General features: G+C 37.5%; 1 non-coding gene across 1 annotated transcript; it reads left to right on the top strand.

The window, feature by feature from the left end:
* Positions 13,968–14,040, top strand: TRNAV-UAC. Its single transcript has one exon. It is a non-coding gene; the product is annotated as a tRNA-Val (tRNA).

Raw genomic sequence — 18,878 nt, 5'->3', positions numbered from 1 at the left:
CAGATAGGCAATGGCAAGCTAACATCATCTATGTGTAGATGGATGTGTAAGGTGCAGTGCTTCACAGAGTGACCTGAAGTAAAGAAGACACCTATGGGACAGTTTCTTACTCTAAGCTTTAATATTGTAAGTGCAGTGGACATGTTTGATTCAGTTTATCAGAATACGTTTAAGGTAAATTAATCCCCAGTCATCTTACGTGAGGCATTTTGGCAAAAAACACCAGCCACTGCAATCTAAGAGTGTCATCATTTGCACCACATTCATTGTGTTTATGTCTGCATCGAATTCTTGCTTCTAGTGGAAAAATATGGCTTCATATGAGCAAACTATCTTAGGAAGATAGGAATTCTGAAGATCTTAGACTAATTATAGACTCTTCGTTTACAGAAAACAATTTATATGTCCTTTCTATGTATGGATAAAACTTAAATATATGAGACTGTTTAAGAGTCACCTTAATACATTTGAGGGAGCTTAATACATCTCCAGTGCTTTTTTTCCCCCTTTTGTTCCTATAGTAAATTTGCTTCGGAACTACAGTACTCAAACAGCCAGAAATTCCCATTACTTTTATTCTGAGCTAAGGTCACAGTCTGCAACCTATAACATCCTTTAGCACAGCATATTTTTTCTTCCTTGCCAGTTCTTCTCATCCATTCAATTCCCAGTGTGCATACAAACACACATTGTACCTAGTCACAACTTTTTTTTGGATGGAAATCTCTCTGGCTTTTTTTTTTTAACTTTTTTAATTAGAGGCTTTTCACTTACTTAATTATCCAAAAAAAGTTTCACTTTATTTATTCCATATTGAAATAATCTTTTCTGAAATGTATCTGCTGCTTCTGACAAGGTTTTAGCAGACTTAATAAATATGATTATCCATCTCTACTGGCACTACTTTTCTCAGCCATCCTTGGACCACATTTGGCCTTTTTTATAGTTGCATTACACTGATGACTCATGGTCATCCTGCGATTAACAAGTACATCCAGATCCTTCTTATCTTATCTGTGTTAAGCTCCCAGCTACTAACAGAAGTCCTTATTAGTCCTTAATAGCACAACCTTATACAAACTTATAGTTTGTACTATTTAATTTTTTCATTTCAATTCAGATGCTGCAGTCTTCAAGGTTTTCAAGCTTCAGTCTTTTCCTTTTGAATCTTTCTCTGTACTGATAATGCCTCGTAACTTTGTGCCCCTGTGATGGTACCATTTATACTGTCATTGTTTTAAACAGAAGTGGCCATGAGATTTTTTTTATTATTTTTGCACATTGTGCCATTTATACCTCCTTGAATTTCATCTTCATGATGGGAAAAAGATTTTTGGGAAATGAGTTTGTCCTCAGCTGTAAATACGCAGGTATTAATTTTATACAATGTCTTTGAAAAGCCAGGAGGAAAAGAAAAAGAGAGTTGTTATTTTGTATCTACCAAATGAAATCTGAAAGTCAATAGGATAAAATTTGAAACAAATGAGAAACTCATCAAATATGGGAACGTATATAAGGATTAAAGCACAGCAGGCAAATCACTGAGGTACCAAAAGCTCCACTTTTTGCTTCCAAGTTTTTATCTGCTGCTTCCAAACCTCATACTATTCAGAAAACTGACAATAATCAGTGTCATGCTGCATCCAGACCTTTGATGAGAGGCTTCTGCCTCTGTTTCCTCAGGGCTGCTTTCCAGGGCTGATTCTATCTCCTCTTCTACCATCTCACAGGACTTACCTTCACTCTGAGCTAATAAACTTCCTGGGGCCTGGATAATTCAATCCATGAAATACTCCCGTGGTAGACCTAAGGATTTCTAATTCCAGGAGTGTAATTCAAATCACTGCCTCTTCATCCCATGTGTGTGCACTTCAGAAGAAAGGCACACGTCACTGTTGCATAGCACCTAACTTGAATGATGTCTCAGGTATTCCTCTTCATCAGTGTAGTTATGACATCTTCTTGGTCCCCTTGTATAGCAAACAATGGAGAAGGGGAGAATGGTTTTGGGCAGAGCACTGCAGATAAAAAAAAAAGTGCTAAATGGAGCTACGTCAATGTAGCTGGCATGACGTGGCACAAACAGCTCGGCTGTAAAACCCTTCTTTATAGATATGGAATTTGGAATGATGAGGATCAACACCCTCTGCCAAAAACCTCTTGAGGAGTTGAGTTGGGGATGGAATTGAAAAGGGGACATTTTGTGCACATGTACAGGTGACTGATCATAGTCTGACACGGATTTAAGAAAACATCATTGTATCTTCCATTGCTTTCCCAGAGTAATAGATTAGATGTGTTGATACATGAGGTAGAACAAATTGTGCTTCCTGAGTACTCAGTTTCCAGCACAGGCTCCTCCTTAACTGTGGGAATATGAGTGCAGATAGGTGTGACAAGCGCACATTCAGGTACTGAGATCAAATCAAGCCTTAATGCCATGAATTTCAGCTCAGTAAAGTTAAACAGCATGACCTCTTTCTTCTACCCTACGGCAGATAAGGGCAGGAATTTCAAGGTGTCCAGTATGCCTTATAACTCCTGTTGAATTTGATAACTGCTGCTGCAAGAGATAAAAGCTCTGAAAACTGGTTCCAATTTGTACTCTGTTGCTAAGCTGTCACCTATCAGATAGCTTCAAAAACTTACTTCACTTTACCCTTCCTCAGTTTCCCTACCTGTAAATAGAAATATATATACACTGAATTGACTGTACAAAATTGTTTTTTTTTAAATAGCTATGTAGTAATAACATTATGCTTATTTATTCAGTAATAGTTTTGTTTAATTAAAACTTTTTGACCTGTTCCTTTATATGTCTTTGATTAGAAAACACAGAGCAGCATCCAGTCATAACCCTGAACACCCAAAGTCAAATAACTCTTACCAGAGAAATAAGGGAATAATACAAAGGAATATGTGGGACACAGAAATATCCAAATTGAGATAAGCTTTTGAAATGAGAGCTGCAGGAAGAGTGCAGAATATTAATTATGGTGATTATTTACATTTCAGAATTCTATAGCAGAATTCATTTGAAACAAGCTTTCCAAACTATATATAGATCCTGTAGAGAGGCTTCACAGCAAGAACCTTTTCTATAGCCTCTCTTCCTAGAGGATGGTATTGAGTTGATACAGGATACTCACCTCAGAAGTTCTGGAGAACACTTTTATCTGAAGACTCCAGTCAATCCCAGCTTCCAAGGAAACTGTATTTAGTTATTCAAAACACACATGAAAGGCAGTCCATCCGGAGTTTAAAAACAAATAACAATCTTTCCTCAGTACTGTTGCTGAGTTTCTGGCAACTTGAGAGAGACTTTGTCTGCACATTAAATCTGCAGCCTTTTATTGGAGAAAGTTTAACAGGTTGCACTGAAATTATGGGGCATATATCTTTTGTTCTTATAAAATAATAGGCTAATTTGTAGCAGGCCAGAAATTCAGTTGAGGGGAAATCAGTCTCCAACTATGCAGAGATCTTTTTATTCTCCCTTCACTATGAAGACACTCTTCAAGTAAGATTACTTTTAGTAATACAGGGTGGAAACCTGTCCTATAATGGCAATCAGTGTTAAAATTCTTGTTATGTCCAGTGAAATCAGGACTTACCTACAATACTGTTTTGTAGTGGCTCTATAATTTCTGTGGAGAAGCAAAATTAGGGCTGAGGGGATGGGCTTTGATGGAGGTCTGTAAAAATAGTATAAAGCTCATTTGTGAAGCAGTGTAAAAGATAAATTTTGTCATTGCAAATGTTATTGAATCCTATATCTACACATAATAGTAATAATAATAAAATCCACAATATGCTTGCCCACACCCTAAGCAATATACAGGAAAAAATGTAAAAGAAACCAAATTGTAACTGACATCAGATAAAATAAATCCAGTATTTGCAGCTAGGGTTAGTACCTAGTGCAGCTTCAGCTATAGTGAGGCTCTAAGGTCTAAGCCCTTGCTGTTTCTGTAAAACCAACAAAAAATAAATAAACCAAATCAAATCAAAACAAAGAAACTAACAACAGCAACAAAACTAAGAAACTAAAAAACAAACAAACAAATAAAAGCGCACTGAAGTCTTTTCTTTAGGATAGAGTAATTCCGATAGACAGGACAGAGGCTGGCAGAGCTCTATGGGCTCCTGCCATCCCAAGCCTCTGAAATAATGAAAAAATACCAAGGCTTCAAAAAGTAAAAAATGAGTAGTTTCAGGTTTAGGGACCTGAATCCCCTCACAAAGGGGTAGATACATGCTGGCTTTCCAGTGGGGCTCTGAGCAGGAATGCACAGAATCCTGTCTTATTTTGGGCCATATCTGTGCAGATGTCCCTTCCTATTGGCAGAGGTGGATGGGAATGAACCATTGATGACTGGTTGGACTATTCTCAATTTAAAGTAAACAGGAAAAAGCAGAACACTGGACAACTATTTCTCTACACTTCTGTGACAGTGAATGGATCTTTGTGTATCTATGACAACGCTACGAGGATGGAGATGATTTCAGTGTTCACAGAATGTGCCCTAAGTATAAACCTACAAGCTGCATAAGAGCAAAGGAAGTAGCAAAATTAATTAGTTGCAGCTAAGCAAGGGAGACTAGAGATATTCACAGACAGAAATAAGAATGCAAGCAGTATCATCTCCAGGATTTCAGTGAAGAAGGTAAAGGAACTTCAACAGCCTGGAGAACAATTAAGAAGCCAGAATTCTCTTTAAAAAAGACCACAAGAAAAGAAAAATCTGCTTGCATTAAATTAGGTTAACAGTGAGCTGGTTATAAATATAGGCACAGGGATTTTTGTTTTTAAAAGTTTACTTCTGTTATTTAACTGAAATGTAGGTTTTTTATAAACTGTAAACATGCTTTCAATGCAGCAAAACTGGGCAGAAGGCAAAGGGACAGTGAAGGGACCTACAGTGCATCAACAGCAACATCGGGAAGCTAAAGATGACATACTATTAAAATAATGCCTGATTTCCTAAGGATTTCTGTCTTGTGACTGATCACTTTGCTGCTTTGCATTTGAAGACTCTCGTTTATAGTTAGGGCACTCAGAATAAAATTTCTATTGTGTAGCTTTCCCTTGTCAAATGACTGTAAGATCTCAGTGAGATCTTTCACCCTCTCCAGCGTGAGGAGCAGCACACGGGGAAACAAACAGATACATACGGGCAATGATTGCATTTAATTCAGGTGGGATTCAGTTCCAGATGGTAAATCCCTGGATTTCAGCCTCTGTATATAAATGCATACATGCAAGTGAGGTAGTTAAAATCTTATATTATCAGTGAATATCTAGAGTTTGATATAATTACCTGCACATCAGCCATCAGCGCCACTTAAATTATCCTGTGGTGCATGAGACAGACATGACCAAGGACTTGCAGGACACCTACGTGATATTGAATTGATATCTAAAGACCAGGTAGAATATTCCAGATGCCTGAAAAGACATGAGGATGCCTACTTCTTGGCAGCTCTATCAACTCCCTAATAAAAAAAAGCTGAGAAAGTCTGGAGTGACTTGCCCTAAAGTGAACTGAGTGTTGCAATTACTCAGGCAAATACTTCTCCAGACTCTACTGACCATGTTAACTAGATTTTTGTTGACTATAACTTATAATTTCTCATCACATTTAAACATCAGAATATAGTCTGTTACAGACTGGAGTGGAGTCCCATGTCACATTTGCATTGGAAACTAGACTTGACCAAAAGCATGAATGATTGGGGAATGAAAAGCATAAAAAAGCATCAAAGAATCACTACAAAGTAGATTAGGAAAAAATACAAATGAAAACACAATATCTTCAATAAGATAATCAATCTAGCAGGTTAATTGCTAGGCCATGGGCTTAAGTGTGTTACAAAAACAGGGTAATACTGTGAAAAAAGATATCAAAAATGATTTATGCAAAGTGAAACTTTCAAACACAATAACATGAAACACTTCTAATTTTTCTTTAAGCCACTGAGCACCTATTTTCTTCCCATATTCTTTTTCTCTACTTCTTTTATTTTTTTCTATTGCGATGCGCTCATTATCATCCCACTTTCAGAAATGAAAAATTTCCCAATTAATTAGCACTTCAGTTAGAGGTATTTAAATGTAATTACATTTTTGGAGCTTTAGGGTTTAAAGTAAGTCTGATTAAAGTTAACACTTGAAGATGTCTGTGTAGAATTCATACTTGAAAAAAATTATTTAGGTTTATTGCAAGATGACTATCAACTTGGAACAACTTGCAGAGCCAAATAATGGAGACTGTATTGCAAAACTCTCCCCTTATATAAGGCAATTTATCAAATGTGCATTCGGGTTAGGGAAAGATTCTTCATCAGAGCGCGGTGGGCATGGAACAGGCCTCCCAGGGCAGTGGGCACAGCCCTGAGCTGTCAAGAGTTCAAGAAGCGTTGGGACAACACTTTCAAACATAGGGCTTGGATTTTGGGTGCACCTGTGTGGAGCTAGGGGTTGGACTCAGTGATCCTTGTGGGTCCCTTCCAACTCAGAATATTCTTTTATATTTTATAGATCAGGAGCATTGAGTTCTTGCATTATGTTATTCTCCTTATGATCTAAGTGCTACTTTAAAGCAGCTGAGTCCCTTTTTAACACAGAAAGCCTTATTTACAAATTTATGAATTTTTTAACTCAATTATATTTGATCTCAATTCATTTCCATTATAGCAAATCTGGGTAGAGAAGAAATTTTTTTATAACAGCTGCTCTGAAGAAATGTTGCAGTGTGGGCTGGAGCTCTTTTTCTGCCCTCCCTCTGCATGTAAACCACACAGGAATTCTGTAACTTCTATTTACTGGAAATCTAATGGCCATGTAGTCTGAGTTGCTGCTGGTCCTCAGCACTTCCTAGGAAAACAATTTATTTTTATCAAGAAATAACTCTGTAGTTAGAAGCAGCTTTTACTTTACTCATTTGTAGTTATAAACTCCTGTTTCATCTGTCAACTTCCAATTTTCTTCTAATAACTGCCTTTGTCTTTATGCATGGCAAAAGAAATCCAGAAAAACAATATTTTTCATGACCATTTTTTCAAGATGCCACAATACCTTCATGTAGACCATCAAGGGCCATTGCAACATTTCATGCCCCATCTGTGATAAATTATTAGGGTGCACTCTGCAGTTACAAAGCTATCATTTGAATCAATGTGTGTGCTAAAGTGCTATTTTCACCCCCTGCTAACAGCTCTGTTGCTCACTGGTCACAGCTCCTTTTTCAATTTATTATTTTGGCAGCTCAAAACAGGTGATTTTTTCCCTGAAAGCTGTGGGACACTATACTGAAACAATTCTCTAATATTGATTTAGAAAGGGTACCTATTAGCTTTTGTTTTCAGTCACTGCGTTGTCTCAACACCTGCAAAATTTCTTCTAATAGCAGTGCATTTGATTCTTTGAAAAACAAGGGTCTGTAGATAGGTTGGTCTTTCAGTTCAAAATGTCCTTTTCTTGCAAATGCAGTAATTATGGGAATGTGCATTTTTAAATGAGCAATATTATTTGTTTACAGTGCAGTAGTATTCAGATCTCTCAACAAAAATTTGGTCTCTTTTGTGCAGTGCACAGACTTCACACAAAGGAAAAGTTCATATATGCTCTGTCACAGTTTCAATGTCACATTAGCCCTCACTTTAGCCCATTTTATTCTATTTTTCAAATTACTGCTTATTTATTTTTATTATTATTAATCAGAGAATATAAATTCTGATACAGCCTCTGAGGAATAAAACGTATTTGAGAAGCTGTTAGGAATTAATGTTGACAGAGTTTAAAACTCAGACATTAACAGCAGCTTTCAGGAAAACTATCTGATGTGAACAGACAATTGATTATAATTTGACTTCCTCCTCCCTGAAACTATTAAAAATCAAACAAGCTAAAATACATAAGGACTTCATATCCATAAGCTTGTAACAGTGAGTTGTTTTTCTTCTAAGCAGAAAGGAGATTTACTGGTCTGTGATGAGTGTTTAAAAAGAGGTGCCATTTTTCATATAGATTCTTTCATAATGTAAGCTCATGTCTGTGTTGTCACTTAAATGCTAACCAATAACTGTGGTAGTTTATGCTGGCATTATTAGCATTTACTTCTAAAGCTGGATGCTAAACGTACTTTGGTTTTGCTCCTACCTGTCTGTATTTCTAGCTGCAGCATGAATGACGGCAGAATAATTGGAATCAAAGGTGATAAGAAGATGAAAAGTAAAGTGAAATCAAGTACTTATGCCAATCAATCAGTACTTGGATATATTAGGGATAAATATAAATCTTCTCTTCCCGGAGCTGATAGTTTAGCACATCTCATAAGGTATATTTCTCATTTCAAAAACTCTATGATATAAATTAGCTTTTGTATTCAGAATACAAATTGTCTGTTGCTCACTTTCTTGCTTTTTCTTCCTTGAAGTTGAATGAGGAATCTCAATAAGCACTGTGTTTTAAAAACATAAATCTGGAGAGACAGAGATTATCACAGTGGTTTAGGGGTTTGATTTGTGCATTCAGATGGGGTTTGTTTCTACGTAGCTCTTCCTGGAGAATGGTATTCTGGGACAGAAGACAGTCGAAGAAGCAGGAGAATTGAACACCATCACTGTAAGAATAAAATCTAATTGATTTTAAGGAAGTCAGATGTTAAGGAAGTCAGAGGAAAGAGTAGCTGCTTTTTGTGGACTTTGGTTGAATGCCTTCCAGTCTATGCTGGCTAGATGGTGCATTGGTGGCCTCCTGCTGCTCCACCAGAAAATTTGAAAACTCTGACCTCGCTGATGGTGAACACTGAGAAGTGAAAATGCCATTCATATTGTGTGACTTCGGAAGGCCTACAAATATAGTTTGCCATCTTGGCAAATGAATTCTGGCCATTCTAAGAAGAGACTTTAATGGAAGACCACTGTGTCAATTCTAATACCATCACTGTGAAAACAGATAGGATAGCTGCAGTCTACTCAGGCTATGAGGACTACATACATCTATCCACATGGCAGATAAAGTCTTCCAAGAAAGCTGGTGATATAGATACTGTCCCAGTCAGTCCCACTGGGATCCTTCAGTATGGTTAGCAAGGGTTGGTATATAGATTTCGTATATAGATTTGCTTTATTTCTATTTGGGGTCTTCTCTAAAAAACATTGTCTTCAGAGCCATTACTAGCGCTTATCCTGTTCTGAAATGTAGGTAATTGTATTAGCCACTGGTATGGCATGTGTCCCTTCCACAGCTCTCACATGAAATATTGTCTATTCTTAAAAGAGTCTGGACAGCTTACCTGGATTCCACCCAAGGGGATCACACGCTCCACAAAGCAGACTGTGGTGATGTCTCCAGGACCTGTACATGTCCTATGTTGTATCCTCACATCATCCCTTAATGGGAATACAATGGGATGATTGTGGACTGCGAGGGCAGTCCTGCTCTGTCTCTTCCTTCCTTCTTCTCATAGCAGTGTTTAATGATAGAAGGACTATGGCCATCTCAGTATAAGTTGAGATTGGGGATCTTGAGTCCTGTATTCTGTTTTGCTTTGTTCTCCATCAGGCAATTCTTTAGATGGTAGTAGCATAAAACCGAAACTTTCTATATGACAGTTCACAGACCAAACTCTTCTTTGGTGACTTCTGGGGAAAATAATCTCCTATTTGTTTTTATCGAAGTGATGCTTATGGGTTCATGCTTCAATGCCTGAACTGTAAAATGTGAACAAAGGACAAAACAAGTGCTAACTGCCTCTTTTACTTATGTCTATGAAAATTTTCAAAATATTTCAGATGAAAGCAAAATACTTCTAGCATTCCTAAAATTTTTCATACAAGATAACCTTTTTTATTCATCCTATTCAAAAGGCTCCACTAAGTACAATAAGAGTATGTGCTTTAAATGAAAAATATTTTGTACTCACTTTGTAGATGGTCGAGAAAATACATTTATTTCACAAAAATGGTTTGATAGATAACCTGTTCCAGTGCATTACCACCCTCTGTGTGAAAAACTTCCTCCTAATATCTAACCTAAATCTCCCCTGTCTTAGTTTAAAACCATTCCCCCTTGTCCTATGTCTCGCTCCGATTATCAGAGCGGGAGGAAGGTTCTTTGTTATGTGCATACCCGACATGAGATTAAGAAACAACAGTTCAAATGTCGGTCCGACCAGTTTATTACAGATCCTAGGCAATCAGGGAGATGGGAAGGCCGGCGATTATTACGAATTAGGGTGATGGGGAAGGGAAAGCGGGCGATAGGAAAGATAGGAAAGCAAGAGTGACGTGAAGCGGGGACAGTCACCACCAAAGATCGAGCAGCGTCCCGTTGCACGACTTTCCGATGGTCCGAGGCCGATACAGGAGCAGGAGTGCAGGAGAAGGCAGCAGCAGAGTGGCCGTCCTTAGGCAGCAAGCAGGGAGTCCAGGAGAAAAAGGGAACAAGCGGGTAGCAGGCCCAGGAGAGTCCGGCAGCAGGAAGGTAGCACGGCACGAGGAATCTGATGTCAGAGACCTCACCTCTTGGTTGTACGTCCCCTTTTTATCCTTCTTCTTCTGCCATCGTGGCATTCCTGGGCACTTCGGTAAGAGTCATGCGCAGCACCCCTGAGATGGCTGTCTCCCTCGAGATGGGCCCACACAAAAGACCATTTCCCGGCCATTAAGCTGCTATTTATCTCTCCTTGCCCCTGGCCTTCAAATCTTCAGACAAAAGATTTTTCCAACTTTGACCAGGACTTGCCTGGACTTATCCATCTGTGTTCCTCAGCAAGCTTTGAGGCAAAGGTGCAAAAAGCAAAACCTCTTAGATCCTATCACCATCAACCACGTAAACAGTCGTTCCCTCTCCTGTTTATACGCTTCCTCCAAGTACTGGAAGTAAATGACATTTGATAAACAGTGGTTATTCGATCTCTCCCTGTAGAAGCATTTGGCAAATACTTCTGATAAAAAATCATAAAACTTGAAAAATCATTCTCACATTAGGCCAAAATTTAATCTCATACAGCTCCAAATTCTTTTTGTTTATCATTTCCTGAATTCTAGGGAGTGTAGTTTTGAGATTTGACCAGTGGTTCTGAGCTGCTAAGTGTTTTGGGTGTTTTACATAAAGGAATCTCAGAAAACCCTCCCAAGTTGACAGAATATTTGGAGGATGTGCCTACTTAAAATTCAGACTCTTTATGTAAAGATTAATGACCCCAGATCACTGAACATATTCCCAAATGAAGAGTTTGGCACACGCATCACAGTTTTTTGATAATTTAGCATAACCAGTATAAGGAGCCAAACGTGCAAAGCCTGCCCTAAGGCAAAATGTCACCACATGCTCCTTCATATCATGTGGAAAGGGCATTTCAGTGGGAGCAGGAAGTGCTGAAAGCCCCACAAGGCAATTCATCTGTTCACTTCTGCTATCAGAGGTGACTGTGAAAACATTACTCTCGATGGCACTAGATCTGCAAATTCTTTTCTAAAAGGGAAAATCATCTTGCTTGCATCACATAAGCTCTTCTGAAAGGACTTACTGCCCTGACCGGAATGAAAAGGGCACAGGCAGTCAATGGACCATTTCCTACAGAAATTTTGTTTAAAGACTTTAATGTCAGATCATCTAACAGGTTGCTCTTGGGGTAACCTTGTGTTCTGACAACAGTGTATTCTGCCGCTAAACCGTATCAAGTGTCTGCAACCTCTGCCAAACCAATCTGCTCGAGATAAAAGTGTCAGTAATGTTGTCTGTGAAAGCTTTGTTTATAGTAGCACTGTGTTGACTGAATTTTGCTAAAAGCCAGAGTAAGTGACAAACTGGTCAAACATCAGCTATCTGTTCTTGGTACTACTGACAGAAAGTGTCTTCCAATTGCCATGTTTTTCTGAGGCTCTGAGGAATATTTGTCCATCTTCTTAGGGTGTATGGAGATTTATCTTCTTGATCCAGAGTAGCATCCTATAATCTGATCCAGCTTAATGAAAAAGATATTGACTATTCTAGTTTCATCATTATCTTGATTCACAGTAGCTGTTCATAATCAATTCTTCAGCATGTTAAATAACCCATCTCAAAACTATTTCACCATTAACAGTCCTGTAGATGAAATAAACAAGTTCTGACAATATGTTCCTCATGCAAGATAAATGCTATTTACCTTCAAGAATATTTGTTGGCTCTGTTACATATATAACGTCAAACAATAACAACAACAAAATGAAAAAGGTCCCTTCTGCAGCAGACAGTGCACTGCTACGCTTGAGAAAGGAACATCAATTCTGGAGGCCAATAACACTCAAAGGAACAATGTGACACTATTTGACTACCCAATCTGAAAGATAAGATATCCACTTATATCTGGGTCATCTGGGAAAGCATTTGATAGAACTCAAACTTCAACATGTGCAGAGTTTCATCTCTGAATTTCAGTACTGAGACCTTCAGTTAGACTTTCACTATGTCATACTGAGAATTTTTCATGGCATCACATATTTCGCTTACACTCTACTGCTGGGGAAAAAAAAAAAAGAGCATTAGTAATTAATGCAGAATATCTGAATAGTCATGCTTGTAAAGAAAGAGATTACCAAGATATAGGCAATGCACGGCTTTTGTTGTTGATTTGTTTTTTGTTTGCTTTTAAGAAAAATAGATCAGATTACTGTTAAAAATAAAATAATAAAAATTATCTCTAAGAGCAGTAAACTGCTTTGTACTTTCTATCAAAAATCCCCAGAGCAAAAACAGGAACAAAATCCTCAAGCAACTGTGCTCGGATGGCATTGTGTCACCGGGAAATTAAAACTTTATATCCTTGTGAAAATTCATTTTGCATATAAAGATTTTCAGAACAATGACAACAGGTGAAATTGTGCATGTTTTTTGCTAATGCGTACTTTAAATTCTTAAGAATATGTCTTAGTCAACTGTTAATAAATTCAGAAATTCTTTTTTAATTTAGAAAGCAAACTTGCCAACTGTGACAATATATATAAACATTCTTCATTTTTATGAGCACTTTTATTTTAAATGAAATGGAGGAGATCTGTAACAATAATCATGACTAAATATTATTAATCATGGAGAAGTATGTTTTATCCTGTGAAAAAAGAAGCAGGCAAACAACTAAACCCAGTAATGTAAGCTGTAAAACAATAAAACACGTTCAGTAGAGAAATAATGATGTCTTCCCTGATTCCTGTGCAATACCTAATAAATGTTTACGTGTCAGCCGAAACAATCATGTTGTGCTGTCTTTGCTTTTCCAAATTAACAAAAGCTATCAAACAAAACAAGGTGTATACTTTAATGAGAAGAAACTATGTTTGATTTGGAGATAAAAAATGTCTTGATAAATAGGTGCTTTGCTGAAATGAATGAGATAAGACTTGTTAACCTAAATGTGATTCCTCTGAACACAACTGTGTTGCTTTCAGACTTCTCTCTCCGCCTGACATTTCTACATGGACAGCTGTGCCAGGCACACCTGGATGTATCAGAGATGCCCTGGTACAACTCTATAGTCTGCGAAGTTCCGTTGATAGAGGAAAAGGCATTCATGCTATAATTCAGAGGATGACCTGACATTCAAACAGAATAAATTACTTCCTAGACTCCCTTGACTCCACATTAACTATAAATGTTATTTAAGCTTTTTTTTCTGGTATTTTCACTGAATATGCCTCCATTAAGTCAGATGGCTTCTACCCTTTTTTTAAGCTATCTTCCAGCCTCTCTTCAGTAATTGTTTGGAATGAGACCTTTCCAGCTTGGGTTACAAATTGTGTCCATTCATTAGGATTTTCTGTGTACCTTTTCCAAACCATGACACTGAATGTAAATGCTGAGCGAGGAATTCAATGGATACAGTATAAAGTATCTACACTGAGACCAGTGTTCCCTTTTACAATTAAGATGTGGGGGGAGGGGGAGAGATCATTTCATGGTAGGGTGCACTACTCAGGGTGGTTCCATAGTGTAGTGGTTATCACATCTGCTTTACACGCAGAAGGTCCTGAGTTCGATCCTCAGTGGAGCCATCAGTGCTATACTTTAGTACAAATGTTCCACCTGTCCTATGAAGGAGGAGGTTGAGGAACTTGTAGAGTTTTAAAAGGCTTCCTCAGATAGGATTTTATCAGTATCTATAAGCACCTGAAGGGAGAGGGCATGAAGAAGGTGGAGCTTTTTACAGTCCTGGCCAGTAACTCTGCAAGTGGCAATGGGCACAAGCTGGAACATGGGAGGTTCTGTCTGAGCAGCCCTTGTACAAAAGGGCTTAGGTCCTGTGCAGGTACCATGAGAGATGCCTCTGATATTCCAGAGTGTCTCGAGAATCACTGGTTGCTAATTCTTAAGCAGTTCAGCTATATCATAGAATTATATGACAGAATGGGTTGGGTAGAAAGGGACGTTAAAGATTTTCTAGTTCCAACACCCCTACCAGCGACAGACTTACATCCATGAATAAATAATGAATAAAATCAATTCCAGATTATTGTTAGGAGTGCTACTCTTAAACTCCAAAGAATAAAAAGTCTCTCCATTTTCCCTTTACATTCTTAAGATGCTCTTACATGAGAGGCAATGGAAACGTACAACTTGGTCTTCTTTCTTCTAAAACTTGGCTTTTGAAACCATCCTTTGGCTGCTACTGGAAATTTTGCTTAAAGGGACAGTTAGGAAATAACATTTGCTGAAGTTTATCCATTGGGTCAATTATATGTGTAAGAAAACATTCCAGCTAAGAGTTTTCACAGTTGCAAAACATTTCTGTTTAATTTACTTATTTTTAGAAATAAAATTTCAGTTTATTTCTTTTCATAATACATTCAATTGCCCAAACATTCTTTCACAACAAAGAGAAGTGCCTTAATATAGTCATTATTAGAGATTCAAAACAGAAGTATCTATTAAGTCAGAAGTAGGGATTTTGTCTGTTGGGTTTTTAAATACAATGATGACAATGGCAAATGATTAGTTAATTATGATAGAAAAATTACATCTAATCTCTACTGATTTGTGAGAGTCTGAGGCTGCTTTGTTCTTGATCTTTGTCATAAAGAATCTGCATAAAGATGAAGTGGAACTGCTTTTCTTGTAATATTGTGGTTTTTGCCCTGGCAGTTTCCATTAATTTGTATCTTATTGAATTAAAATTGTTATTCCTAGTACAATAAGCAAGAATTGTCACAAAAGATGACCTAGAAATGGATTCTCACCAGTACAGTGCTCTGTATACTTTTACGTAAGAGCTCTTGTTCCCAAGTCTTGCCATCTCCACAGACATGGAAGTAAAGCTCAGATAAATTAAGATGTGTATAATGCTAGCCAAAGTGCATGCAAACAGCATCCAAATTAACTCAAGGCCTTTTAATATAGAGTTAACATCCCAAAAGTCATCTTGCTAGTTGCACTTTAGAGCTGGTTGAAATTGCTTAAAGTATTTAGTCTCTTACTGCAAAAGTGTATTTTCTTTTTACTTCAAACTGGATAGCAAGATAAGCTTAAAACATGGAGATTTTTAGAGTTCACTTTCTCAAAATACATGGCCATCATATAAACTGTCTCTTCAGAGAAGATCCAGCATTGCATCCATGCAGCCCAGAAAGCCAACCATATCCTGGATTGCATCAAAAGAAGCGTGGCCAGCAGGTTGAGGAAGGTGATCCTACCCCTCTACTCTGCAAGACCTCACCTGGAGTACTGCCTCCAGATGTGGAGTCCTCATTGCAGGACCTGTTGGAGTGTGTCCAGAGGAGGACCACGAAATGATCCAACGAATGGAACACCTTCCATATGAGGACAGGCTGAGAGAGATGAGGCTGTTAAACCTGGAGAAGAGAAGGCTCCAGGGAGACCTGAGAGTGGCCTTTCAATGCCTAAAGGGAGGATATAAGAAAGAAGTGGTCAGACTGATTAGCAGGGTCTGTTGTGATAGGACAAGAGAAAATGGTTTGAAACTGAAACAGAGGAGATTTAGATAAAAGATAAGGAAGAAGTTTTTTACAATAAGGGTGGTGACGCACTGGCACAGGTTGCTCAGAGATGTGGTAGATATCCCATCCCTGGAGACATTCAAGGTCAGGCTGGACAGGGCTCTGAGCAACTTGATCTAATTGTAGGTGTCCCTGTTCACTGCAGGGGAGTTGGATCAAATGACGATTGGCAACTCAAAAGATTCTATGATTCTATGCATCTGCTTCTCAGATTTGTACTGATTATAGTTTTGCCATTTCAGATTGCAAAGATCAGACAACTCCTGTCAATGTAAAATCTCCTGACAGGCAGTTCAATCAGCAAAAGATTATTAATATTCTGAGGTTTATATTGGTTCACAAATATATTTAGCAGCCAGCTTCAAACTTTTCTAATAGCAAAAAGAAAAAAAAAATAGAGTAAAAATCCCATTATGATTTATGAAATATTTGTATTTCAAGAATTGTAATGCACTTCAACATCTTGTTAAAGCTCTTTTGTGATCATTTGTGGTGAGTTATCCTTATTAATTAATTTTATAAATACAATCAGAGAGACCACATACATCTGTCATACAGAACGACATAATTTGTGACTGTTGCACCACCCTTATTTTGCTGCAGCCATCAGATGCATTTCTGCCATTGGACTGCTATTTTCACAAGCTTCCACTTCACATTCTTGTTAATGAAATCAATGAATTGTTGTGTGAAATTCTATAGTTTGACACAAGGACTTGATTGTGTAGTGTAGGGCACAACGGGGACACCAGACTGCTGCACACAGAGCTTAGTGTTTCCACCATCCTAGAAGACATAATGCATAAACTCTGCTTTAACTTCCTACAAGGAACAAAAATTAATTTGAAAATGATGCCATCTTCTTCTAACTAAATAAACTGAATAAAATTTCTGACTTCCCATACTAACCAATTAGGAGAACTTTTTTGAATGATTGAGGAATTACACAAGCAGGAGCACTATTGGAAAATCTTCAATGTTATTAATAATACGGAGGATCGCAGTACATCTGTCAAGGACTGAGTGAGACACCACTGGGCTATGTATTATGTGGCCAGTCAGCACAGCGCCCAGCAAAGTGGGTGGAGAATATGCTGAAGATTTTCACTGCAAATTGCCAGTTTGTCTAAACAGAAGAATTATGCTACTTTTTGCTAATCACAACTTTTCTTGAGATGTTTTAAATATCAGCCTTTCATTTTATAATGGCATTTTGGAATGTAAACTTACATCTAATTACAGCAAAAATACATGAAAGGTATCACTTCAGTTACTGCTTCAGATACTGCTGAAGTTACTCCAAATCATAGAATCCTTAGAGCTGGAAGGGAACTTTAAAGGCCATCAAGTCCAACTCCCCTGCAATGAACAGGGACAATTACAGGTAGATCAGGTTGCTCAGAGCCCTATCCAGCCTGTTAAAAAGTTTATAGTATGTGCATGTTTCTGAAAGTGTAAGTTTATGTACTGATTTTGGAGTAAATTCTTTTGAAATTGCAAGTATTTCCAAAGGTAAGAAAGCTAATTAGCATTCACCTTTGTAAATCAGTCCCTGCCGAGGACATTTCCCATTGCTTAATTAGGGGCTGTAGTCAAGGACTCAGCCTAGCTTTTGTGGAATGGTTCTACTGGAAAATGTTGAGTATCTGCTCACTTCTGTATATAATATTTTCTGCATGTACTTGTTAAATTTGTATATATAAAAATATGCAAATTCTAACATTCTTGCATGAGTCAGCTTCTCTGGCAATATACATATGTGAGGAGAAAAGCTTTAGCAAAATTTACAGAAGAAAAGTCAGTTATGTAGGAGAGTTAGACAATTACAGTAAAACAGAATGTTTTATTAAAATAGATAATCTATTGATTTTCTGTAATAATTTCTTAATCATATTTATAATTCCTGCTTTTGTGCACCTTGCTCAGGTTTTTCAAAACTTTCAAGCATATTCAATTGCATGTAGCTCAATAATTTAAAAGGTACCAAGAAAAGAGACAAAAATTTGGTAAGTTACCGCTAAGCATAATAATACAAGATTATTATTATTTTTTTTAATCAAGACAAAAGAAATTGCTAGTTCACTCTGGAGTCATTTTGTCATAATGGTATGTTTTAATATTTAATGATATTTTAATTTATTTATTATTTCTAATAATATTTCAAAGTCCAATTTCTGTCTTCATATTTACTATTGCAATTAACCCTTTGCTACTGAAGGGATTCATTTGTGTTACTGATTTTTGAGCTCCTCACTGAGTAAAGCTCATGATCAATATTAATTATATCCACTAGTTTAAAACATAGATTTGTTTTCAATCTAAAATGTCTTGGTATGATAACTTTCACTGTGTCATGACATGCATTCAGGTGTCTGGATTCATCACCTCATGCTCTGACATGGTGTTCAAGGCCAGGTTGGCTGGGTCCCAGCCAGCCTGATCTGGTGGATGACAACCCTGCTTGTGGCAGGAGGTTAGAACTGGATGACCTTTAAGGACCTTCCAACCCAATCCATTTTATGATTCTATGATTCTATGACTCATTTTCAGTAAAACCAATCATCTAGCAACCATTTACAGAAATTCAAATCAAGCCAAATTGAATAACTCTCCTGTTAGTGAGACTACTCTTGTAAATAAATGCCATTAGCACTTGCCATGAGTCACAGTATTTTGCATCTTCTGAACTGCTGGTCAGCAGTAATGTAGATGCAGCCATCCAAGAGCAGACTGCAATTAATACATGAAATAGTTCAGGACATATACTGGCCATTATCTTTAACAAAAGACAGAAATAAAAGCTGGTTTATTAGATTCTGAAGATTAGATAATAAAAAAGAGTTTTGCTAAGTAGTGAATTTCTCTTTTGGCTCATAGCT

This window comes from Numida meleagris, chromosome 2, assembly GCF_002078875.1.
Source record: "Numida meleagris isolate 19003 breed g44 Domestic line chromosome 2, NumMel1.0, whole genome shotgun sequence".
In the NCBI taxonomy this organism is placed as follows: Eukaryota; Metazoa; Chordata; class Aves; order Galliformes; family Numididae; genus Numida; species Numida meleagris.
The sequence above is the reverse complement of the archived record's forward strand: the minus strand, read 5'-3'. Positions and strand labels throughout refer to the sequence as shown.